Consider the following 11689-nt stretch of genomic DNA (forward strand, 5'->3'; position numbering starts at 1 on the left):
CGTATCCCATTTGCATTGGAGTGGCCCATGCCATGCTGCCCCAGTACACCCTTCCAAATGTCACTGTCCCTCCCAACTCTTGCGTTGAAGTCTCCCAGTAGCAAGATTTTATCGTCTTTGGGGACTTTGGGAAGGGCTGCATCCAGCATCTCGTAGAATCGGTCTTTTACGCCCTCCTCGGATGGAAGGGTGGGTGCATAAGCACTGAAGAGGGTGGCGTATCGCTTTCCTGCGAGAGGGATCTGAATTGACATAAGCCTTTCGCTGATGCCGGTTGGTGTCTCAGTGAGACTTGAGAGGAGATGATTCTTGATGGCTAGGCCTACACCATGCAAGCGTTGTCCTCCTGTAGGGTAGCCCTTCCAAAAGAAAGTGTAGCCCTCTCCCTCTTCTTCGAGAGATCCTTCATCCAGGAATCTGGTCTCACTTAGCGCTGCAATATCAATGTTGTAGCGCTTAAGCTCTGCTGCGATAAGTGCTGTTCTTCGACCAGGCCTGTTGGTGCTGTGGCTGGAGTCCAAGAGGGTTCTGACGTTCCATGTCGCAAGCCGGAGGGTTCTGTCTTGATTAGGTTTTCGCTTTCGGCCGCAGAATGGAATATCCCGATAGGTGCGGCAACCTATCCAGGAAAAGAAACTCTGCGGACAATGTTTAGGTCACCTTTTCTAGGCCCTTCCCCAGATGGGGTGAGCAGTGCGGTCCTAAATAGGGCTGCTCAGATGCACAGGGGTCTGCCGGGAGCAGCTGCAGTAAGAGATTCCAGCTGCTGACGACCATTATAGCCCTGAGCCGCTACTGTGCAGGGACCAGGCTAGGAGCTTCCGGATTATTCTGTCCTGCCCCCGTCACCGGGTACCCTGTCGCCAGTAGACTTCTGAAAAAAAGTACATGCTGATGGCCAGTAGCAGATGCCTGCGCACTGAAATTTTATAGAGCGGTGGAGGAGATGCGCGTGCCCCAAAACCGCATACTTCGCTGTGAGGAGGTGTGCTCCAGTGGCAAGGGAAAAGACCAGGACGACCGGCACCCTCTCGCAGCTGCAGGAGCTCCAGTCTGTCGGAGGACTGCCTGAGGTGTGCCTGCCAACACCTACAGTAGGCTGCCGGAGCTCCAGTCTGTCGGAGGACCGCCTACACCTGCCAATCCCTGTTTGTTTTTGAGGTCAGGTCCCCTAGCCTTTGTCTTCCTGGACTTACCCACAAGGCAGCGGGACAGTGGTTGGTCAGTGCGGGAGCGACCTCTGGGGACCACTGCAGCTCCGACATCCCCTACAGATCAGCCTGGGACCGCAAGGCCCAGTTACCATGTGTGACCACGAGGAGGTACTGTAGGAGTCTTGGCGTTAGAGACGCTATATACTGGCAGGGGGAGACTTAAGACTGCTCCCCTTTTCGCCTCCTATCTGGGGGCTAGCCAGCGGCAGTAGCTGAAAGCAGAAGGTAACAGGCAGAAGCAGCAAGCAGCATGCAGCATGCACTACAACTACATCTACTGGCACCTCAACCCCAGTACTACTGCACATGACGCGTCAGAACGCCCTGTGCTTGCGCACACACACACACGCGCAAGTGCACACACACACACACACACACACACACACACACACACACATACACACACACACACACACACACACACATATACAGTCTTGCAAACAGGCTAAATTCTGTGCATCTATCTGCTCTTGTTTATTTCTAATCTGTATTTCAGAGAAGTTTTGTACAGCAGCGAGCTAAAGAGAGGAGGTGAAGAGGTGATGGTGGTCAGGATGTGTGATTCTGCTATCAGCCTCTCAACATGTTAAACAGCAGCATAAAGTTAGCAGTGTAACATCATGCGGTTGGTTTTTGGGTCTAATTTGTGTATATACAAGAAGTGCTGCTAGCTCTGGTCCAGGGTGTTAGCTGCAGTGGCTAATCTGTTAGCATCTCCACAGGCACACTGACACTGTGTAAGGGGCAATGTAAGGGGCCATTATTAAACTTCTCACCACCATAACAATTACAAGTAAAATTCACATTTGGCGGACGCTTTTAACCACAGTGACGTACATGTGAGATTTTCATCCACCAACGAGCAAAGATCAATTCTGGAGAGAACAACAACACCAAGTGCCAGGAAGCTCCGGTTCTGATCCAAAGGACAGAGGAGCTACGAGGCAGAGCACAGAGGGAATAAATAGAGAGCAAAAAGTGTATAGAGGAAGGAGGAGAGCATAGAGGCATTTTTTTAAAAATGTATAGTTACAACATCCAACAAGATTCTCAGAGTTCCACAAACAAAAGCAGAAACAGGAAACCAGCATGACACATCAGTGTTTGTAGCTCCATTTCATCATCAGTGTGTCAGAGGTAAAATGTGAGAGAGAGGTCATAGTTCTGTCATAGTGTCTTTTGTTGCCAAAAAAAAAAAAAAAAAAAAAAAAAAAAAAAAAAAAAACTTTCTTAGTGCAAACCATCTCACTTGACATGATGAACCATCAATACACATCTGTGTATTGACTTTCTTCTAACCACAAATGAGTGTGTCCATTAAGCCACTGTCACACACACATTTCCAGAAAAGGAAAAGGAAAGGAAAAACAGCACAGAGGAACACAGCAGATTTATCTTTGACTCAGTACGTACTGTGAGTCTCTGATTTCTGAAACTTAACAATTAACAGACATTTTCCTCTTCAAACTTCCAAACTCCAGAACAAACTCTCTGCATGAACGGGCTTTACAGACTGAGCAGTGGTCGATCTCTGGGTCGGGAATAGATGGAGAAAGTCTGAAATCATCACTAAAAGCCTCTTAAACCTTTGTTGCATGGATCTGGTAAATAAACTGTGGGTGTCACAGTGTTTTTCCAAATATCTTTGACCAGTTGTTGCTGACTCAAAGTGTTGACTTGTCAACTCAGGACTGGCAAGCAGTGGTCACTGGCACAAGATATTTACTAGGAACTGATGATTAAAATTTTTACCACAGATCTTTTGTAGCACAGAGGAGATATGTTGGTCAAACACTCGGTATGTAGTGTTAGTGTATGTTTATGAGTTGTATAACATAATAGGATTAGCAACATGAGTGGTGTCCATGGTCTCTCTCTAGTCATCTCAACTTGCACACAGGCACACACTACCACAAGTGAGTAAGCCTGCACATCTAAGGGCCTACCGGCGTATTGTTGCCACCTATCGGTCTGGATATGGAACAACAGTAGATTACAAGCAAAAAGGGGAGGAAAAAAAAAAAAAAAGCCCGGCCGGCCGCCGGTCAACTGGCAGCACAGCCATTCTGGCATTCTCCAGAACGTCCAGATGGCCAGTCCGCCCCTGTCCACAGATATGACGACATCTTAGCACCCTGAGACGTGTTAGTCATTGTAACTTTGGAGTCATTTTTGCTGAGAGGCACGGCAAGTGTTTTGGTGTGAACGCTGGTTCAGCGGTGAGCAGAGGTCTGCTGGTTTGTCCTTCTCATGGTGAGAGCATCAGCATCTGAACCACACAGAGATGACAGATACAGCCAGTCGACAGCATTTCAAGGAAGGAGACAAGAAGCACATCAGCCTCAGAGAGCAGCTCTGGAAAAAAAAATCCATCTCAACTCTGAATCTTAGTGTTAATATCTTGTTTTTCTTCAAACAAGGTAAAGATGTGTGGGATGAGATAATCCAACTTTTTCAGGCTGTTCAACTTCTATTCAGAATTTTCTTGAATCAACTGTCATTGGGGGAGGGAACTAGGGGTACTGGTGGTGAAACAGCACCCCCCCCTGGAGAGTATTGAGTGCTGCAGGGGCTGGAGAAGAGGTTTACTTCCAAGCAATTCCGTCCAAGGGTCCATGAATGCACCACCTCATGTGGGCCTTGTTGTAATGTTATGTATTCAAAATGTGTTGTTATGGTCCCTCATTAGTAAGTATAGCTCTTGATCATGCCTAAATATAAATCAAATGAAAATGATAACTTCTATTAGCTTGCATCTAAATGTCTTAGCAGCAGGTAGTAAAGCCATACAGGAAACACGAAGAGGGAAAAGGTAACTTCATATTAGTAAGTACTTCTCACATTAATTCTTAAATTTTGTATTTATATGCTTTACTTGACTATTTTTGAGCCATTACTTGACTTTTTACTTATTGTCATTTAGATTTTCATTATAAGTCTGTGATCTGAATGCCGGGATGTGGCATGAGCTGACAGCAGACGGCAAAACTGCAGAGTCAAGGGAAAAGAAGAACCAGACATTGAAAATGATGTGAGGGTCGAGGAGTAAACTCAGGTGATGTCACCTGGTGGAGGTCTTGCTTGGAATGAAAACCTGCAGCCTCTTGGCCCTCCATGGCACATGATTGGACACCCCTGCTCTGAAGTGAAAGCAGCTGAAATTTATGAATGAGTTTGAAAGGACACAGAGGCGCCAGGCAAATTCATGAGTGAAAGTGCACTGCATACTACTGCACATTGAAACAGCGAAGCGCTACACTCACCAGACTGTTCTGATATTTGTTTCTCTAGAGTTAAGTGAACTAAGATGTCCATTCTGAAGTTTGACTGTGGAATGTGTTTTAGTTGCTGTGGAATTATTAAGACTCTGCCCAAGGATGTTTTTATTTATTTTATTTATTTATTTTATCACGGGAGCGGTGAGTTTTGGAAATTATCGACTTTCTTTTCAGTTGATAATAGTCACTATTCACATAGCTTGACTGAACATAATTTCTTGTATTACAAAACAGACACCAGGTTTGTTGGGAGTTTGTAATGTACGGTTTACTAATGTGTTCTTTTACTAAAACATGTATTGTTTTATGTTTTGCAGAAACTGAGGCCCAGTTTCTGCAAAAACTGGGCCTCAGCCTTGTATAAACTGTCCAATACAGCCAAGAAAATGGTTTCTGGCCGTGTTCTTAGATCGAAATGGTGACACAGACATGCCATGGGAATTTCAAAATAAAGGAAGATCTCTAAGATGATAATATGGATCAATATTTTCAATTAGAATTGATTATACTGGATTGTTCATCATTAGATCAATATAACAATCCAGATCGAAAGCTCGTTACAAAGAAAAACTCATAATGCTAATAGTATTCACTTTTTGTCCCCTCTAAAAACAATTACATTATAACAATAACAGCATAATTAAGAAACACAAAATCTATTTCAGTTTTAACTAATAATTCATGATTTCACACATCAGTCTCTTTAAATTTCTGCTGATTCAGTCTGAGAGCAACGTCAGCAGCACTGCATCAAAAACAAAGGCCAGACAAAGTGAAGAAATATCTGTGTTGCCAGACTTTGTGAGTCTGTGATGCTGGAAAAGGGACAGGTCTCAAACACAGTTCATTTTCTCCTGACTGGTTTTCATTTTTGGTGTCCGAATGATTGGAGGAATCCACGTGACCCAGATCCAAGAAATGACTCTACAGTGAGCCGTCTCTCTTCTAGACTGTCTCTGCCTCCACCTGCACTCAGGAAACTGTAATTTGGACCCAGATGCAGCTCTACACCTGGCTGCTGCAACAGGTGTTCGTTCTGCATCCAGCCTACTCTCACAACCCAGCGTACATCCAGCTGCTGCCACCAGACCCATAACTGCATCTTTATTGACGACCCTTGATCATGTTATTTTGAAAAAAAAAAAAAAAAAGGCAAAACAAACACTTTAATAATATTTAATTGGTTAAAGCTATAAGTCTACTTGAAAGTACATTTAAAAGTTGACTCATCTTTTAACTTCTAATATAAATTCTTGAGCAACTCATCTGAAAATTATTTCGATGTGATGACATTCAGCTGCTGTGTCGTCTTGTTTCTCTGGTTAGTCGACGTCGGTGTGGAGGCTGTTGATCAGTGGAGTCCGACAGAGGAAGAGGGAGCGTCGACGTCGTCATAGTTCACTGAACCGCCATCATCATTATCATTATGCACCTGTGGAATACCACACAATTCAATGCAATGCAGTGCAATACAACACAACACACAAGAGTTTGTGTGCAGCATTTTCAGAAGTTTTGAAGTTCAGTGCTGAGCCATCTTGTGCCTGTGAACTCCTGTAGGCTCAGTCTCAAGAGCTCACTTACAAAATGTCTTTGAAAGAAACAACTCTTGGGCAAAGTTGCTTAATCAATGTGATTGGAGAATGGATAAATGGCTATTTGTCAAAGACCGTTCCAAATGGAGCTGCTTGTAAAATGTTAAAGTGTTGTTTTTATGATCCCTTTTTTTTGTCAGAATTTGGACACAAGATACTCAAGGTATACACGCCACCAAAACATGCCATCATGTTTTACGTCCAAATGTGGACACAGAGCACTGCAACTAAAGCTGATGGTTCTGCTGCTGTCCAGTCACTGGAGAAGATGAAGAGACTGTACAGAATCTGGCTTTGGAGACACTTTGACAGCCTCACAAGAAGCAGCCCATCAGAAGCTGCTTCACTGTGGAGCCTCTGACCAAATTTAAAATCTACACAAGTATTAACACACATGCAGTTACAATCCTACATGACAGAAATGGCTGGCTAGTTATGGAAAGGGAAAGGTAATGCCACCATGTTTTATGTCATTTTTCAGATTAATAATGTAGACAATTAAAGGAAAGAGGAAATAAGATTAAAAATAATCATCATCATCATCCCTGAACCTAATTAGGGTAAGTGGCTTTGCAAATGAATGAATGAATAATCATTAATCATCATCATCATAAAACTACATAGACAAAACACATAAAAACTGAATTTTTGATTATGAAACTGGAATCTGTGACTTTGTGTGGTGTGTGTGTGTGTGTGTGTGTGCATCCATATGAGTGAAAAGTAAAATAAAAGAAAATAAAGAAAAATACAGAAAAATATGGAGCGCCTAAATGGTTATGGGCGTAAAAAAAAAAAAAAATGCATGAAAAAATTCTGCATTTGCTTTTTAGCATCAGTAAATAATTCAAATGTTTCATATACAGTAAATAATTAAATCATCCATCCAGTTCTCCATGGTTACTTTGAGCAAGTAATAAGAAGTTTCTGTTATTTCTCCAATTATCATTCAGATATTTTAAACAACTCATCGCATTCTCAGTTTTCCTCACCTGAGGACAGAGGGGTGAGATCAAACATCTCCACATTTCCACTGAGTTCAGAAACTTGACACTTCAGTCTCTCTTTGTCACAGTGATTCTTCTGAAGGGTCACAGTGGTGTCGCAGGGAGACACTGATATTTGAATGTCACTGGAACTTTGATTCAAGCTTTCCTCCCCACACAGCCACGTCACCGTCTGTAGACACGGTCCATATGTGGACACAAAGCACTGCAACTTCAGCTGATGGTTCTGCTGCTGTTCAGTCACTGGAGAAGATGGAGAGATTGGGAGAGGAAGACAGTGACAGAGGAAAATTAACTACATTACTGTAATCACTACTATAATGCTTACTGCTCCACTAAGTTGAACATGTTATGATGGAAATACTCACTCTTTATAAGAGACAGATCAACCACAGCACCTGGACCTTGTTGTCGTCCTGATATAAACTGTTGACAGACGTAAATACCAACATCCTCAGCTGTGACTTTCTTTATAACCAGAGAACAGTCCGCTGTAACACTCAGTCTGGCTTTGTTAGCTTGGGCAAACTCATTTTGTGAAATCCTCCCATGGGCAACCAGCTGTTGTGCTGCGATGTTTTTGACATGATGAACGTTCCAGGTGGTATACTGACATTTATCCTGATTGGGTATCAAACTGCCACAAGGCAGAGTGACTTCAGCTCCATCTCTGACATACAAGAAGATGAACTCTTGTTCAGTTTCTGCTGTTGAGAAAATGATGAGAAAAAATAAGGAAAACTGAAGTGAATCAAAATAGAAACGTGTTGGCAGAAAAGTGGACCCAAATGCAGGAGCAGCAGCACGTTGCAAAGAAGTATACAATTATTTATTAACTAAAGCTAGAACCTAGGGAACATGAGGAACACTTGTAACACAAGGACCACAAGGACACACATGTCAAGACAATGACCAGACAAAGACAGAACTAAAAACAAGACTTAAATACATAAGAAATATACAAGGAAAATACAGCCTCAAGCGGCAATTCTGGGGTTCAAGCCAGGGGTCAGTTTTTATTCAATAAAAAGAACACGCGTTATTGGTCTTTTTGGTTAAAATAAAAATGAAATCATGGAATTAAAAATAATCTACAACTTGAATTTCTCGGTGGGGGGTCCTGTTGCAGGGGCGGGGTGCCCCCCCAATAAACTGCACGGGAAACATTGGGATATGTTTCAGGTACTTACATGCACATATCCTGCAAGTTTTGTGATGATTCACCCAATGGTTGTTGATATTTGTCCATTTATGTGCTAAGCCACACCCCTACTGAAGTTCAATATCTTGAAAACCAAACAGGATATCAGCAAGTCTTGGTCCAATGATGCAGCAAATTTTGAAGGATTTGGAGCTACAGCCTAGGAGGAGATGTCAAAAATGTGTTTTTGAAAAAAATTCAAAATGGTGGAAAATCCAATTTGGCGAACCTTATGGGTTCTTTCGCAAATTTGTAGAGTTTGGAGTAAGGAATGCCTGTATCACGTCTCATGTAAATCAGACCTATATTGGGGAATTTTTAAGTGAAAAACTTTTTCTTTAATTATAGCGCCCCTATCAGGCCGACTGAGGTCAAATTTGTTAGGTAGCATCTGCACGCAATTTCCAACCAATGTGCAAAATTTCATGTGTCTACCATTTCCTATCTCACAGGAATTTGAAAAAAACATTTCTGAAGAAAAAAAATAACAATGATAATAATATAAATAATAAACCAGCAAAAAAACTATAGGGTTTTAGTCCTATGGGCTTGGGGGAACAGAGCAATCAGGGCTGATGAGTTTAACACAGGGTAAGTGTGGGAAGCTGAGCTGGGCAACCCTGACACAGAGTGGCCACACCAAACCACGACACCCAAAACATATGAAAACACAAGGAGAAACAGAAAGCTGAGTCCAAAGTCCAAAAACACAGAAGTCCATGACAATGATGATTACTCATTTTTGGGGGGGTTAGAAAGTCAATTAAATCCCACAGAGATTTCAAAATATGATGATGATGATCAAAAACTTACTAATTAAACAAAACAAACTGTAGTTCAGAGAATTTTCCCTCTCACAGCCAAATATCAGAGCAAACACAAATTCTACCACCAAATCTGAGCAACAGAGCAGGAGAGAAAAAGAGGGAGATGTTGGACTGTGGAAATATGGAAGAAAGTCGGTAGCTGGTTATTGTAGCTGGTTCTCCGGGAAAAATTTACAAATAAAACCCAATAAAATATATCAGAGAAGCGTTCATATTTATCATAGGCAAGAAATGACCAATGGAATGATCTTTTACATGTTTAATTAGAACACATCAAGTAAACCAATATCTGAAATTTCTCTATGATTAGATTTCATATCAAAATTGCAATTTTTGAAAAATCATATTCATCATGTTTCCTCACCTGAGGACAGAGGGGTGAAGTCAAACGTCTGCACTTTTCCTGTGCCATCAGAAACTTGACACTTCAGTCTCTCTTTGTCACAGTGATTCTTCTGAAGGGTCACAGTGGTGTTGCAGGGAGACGCTGATATTTGAATGTCACTGGAACTTTGATCCAACCTTTCCTCCCCACACAGCCACGTCACCGTCTGTCTACACTGTTTATATGTGGACACAGAGCACTGCAACTTCAGCTGATGGTTCTGCTGCTGTTCAGTCACTGGAGAAGATGGAGAGATTGGGAGAGGAAGACAGTGACAGAGGAAAATTAACTACATCACTGTAATCACTACTATAATGTCTAGTTTACTGTTCCAAGAATGCAGTTTGACCTGAACAGGTTAAAATGGAAATACTCACTCTGTATAAGAGACAGATAAACCACAGCACCTGGACCTTGTTGTCGTCCTGATATAAACTGTTGACAGACGTAACGACCAACATCCTCAGCTGTGACTTTCTTTATAACCAGAGAACAGTCCGCTGTAACACTCAGTCTGGCTGCATTAGCTTGGGAAAACTCATGTGGTGAAATCTTCCCATGGGTAACCAGCTCTTCTGCTGAGATCTTTTTCACATGATGACCGTTCCAGGTGGTATACTGACATTTATCCAGACTGGGTATCAAACTGCCACAAGGCAGAGTGACTTCAGCTCCATCTCTGACATAGAAGGAGGGGGCATCTTGTACAGTGACTGCTGGGGAGAAATTTCATGAAAGCTAAATTTAACAAAAACAGAAAGCAAGGAATGTCAGCTTTTTAAAATATAGTATATTTCATACATAGGAAGAAAGTAAAGTGCTTTACAAAAAAGAGCATAAAGTGAAATAAACAGAGTGAAACAATTATTGAACAAAGAGTAAGTCATGAAAATTACAAGAAATTCAATGGTAGGCATAGAATATGCACAGACAATAAAAACACAAAAAACAGACAGAATCATTAGAAGATATAATAAGATTTATGTATTTATTATTAGCAGTCATGAAGTTAAGTTTTACCTGTAATTTAGAATACCTAATACCGCCTCACCTGTGAAGGGAAACAGGAGTAACAGAAACAAAGACATTTTAGTCCGTCTGAACTCGGCCGTTGTGCCTTCCTCTCCCTCTTGCTCTCTCGCTGTTAACTGTCAAAACCTCTCAGACTAAAACTTCTTAAACATACAGATATTCTTCCTGTCATCAGTGGGCGGTCACTTCCTCATAGCAGCTTCTACTTTTTTCTTTGTGTGTGTGCAGCGTATGTTTTCTCTTCCCACTAAATTTCTTGAAGGTGCACACAGAAAGAGGCTCAGATCGCACCAATGAAGAACTTTCATTCTAATTTTTTTCATTTTAGGTGACAGAGTGACTTACAGTGACAGTAGAAGAAAACAAGTGTCAGTTCTCACTGAAACTACAGTGAGGAGATGGAGGGTCAAAGAGTCACAGCGCCCTGTGATGCTGGACTGATCATGTAAAGAATTACATTTATATTTGATTACAATTCACATTTGGGAGACGCTTTAATCCAAGGCGACGTACATTTTAGATTTTTATATACCAACAAGAAAAGATCAATGCCAGAAAAATAAGTGCATAAAGTGCATGGAGTAAGGAGAAAAGCACAGACTTTTTTTTTTTTTTTACAGTTCCTTAGGTGAGCAGGTTTTCCCTGAAGAGCTGAAGAGTCCCTCTTAAAGACTTAGAGGGACTCTGCAGATTGAATATAATGTTGATAGCTCATTCCACAACCAAGGAACCACAGAGGAGAAGAGTCTAGCTGGTGATTTAGGGCCTTGATGTATTGGAGGCACCAGGCATCACTCCATGGCAAAGCAAAGAGGGCGGGAAGTAATGTAAACCTGGAAGAGGGAGTCCAGGTAGGTAGGAGCAGTTTTGGTTGCTGCTCTATAGGCGAGTGTCAAGGACTTTGATTATTGAATTTTGCTCCTCAATTTTGAATTTGATGCATGCAACAACTGGGAGCCCGTGGAGGGATATGAACAGCGGATTGACATGTGCTGTTTTGGGCAGATTGAAGACCAGATGCACAGCCACATTCTGGACCATCTGCAGTGGCTTGAGCATGCCAGCGGGAGCCCTGCCAGTAAGGAGCTGCAGTAGTTGAGGTGTGGAATCACAAGCACCTATGACAGGAGTTGTGCTCCATGGCTCAACT

Source organism: Myripristis murdjan, chromosome 24 (assembly GCF_902150065.1).
Source record: "Myripristis murdjan chromosome 24, fMyrMur1.1, whole genome shotgun sequence".
NCBI lineage: Eukaryota > Metazoa > Chordata > Actinopteri > Holocentriformes > Holocentridae > Myripristis > Myripristis murdjan.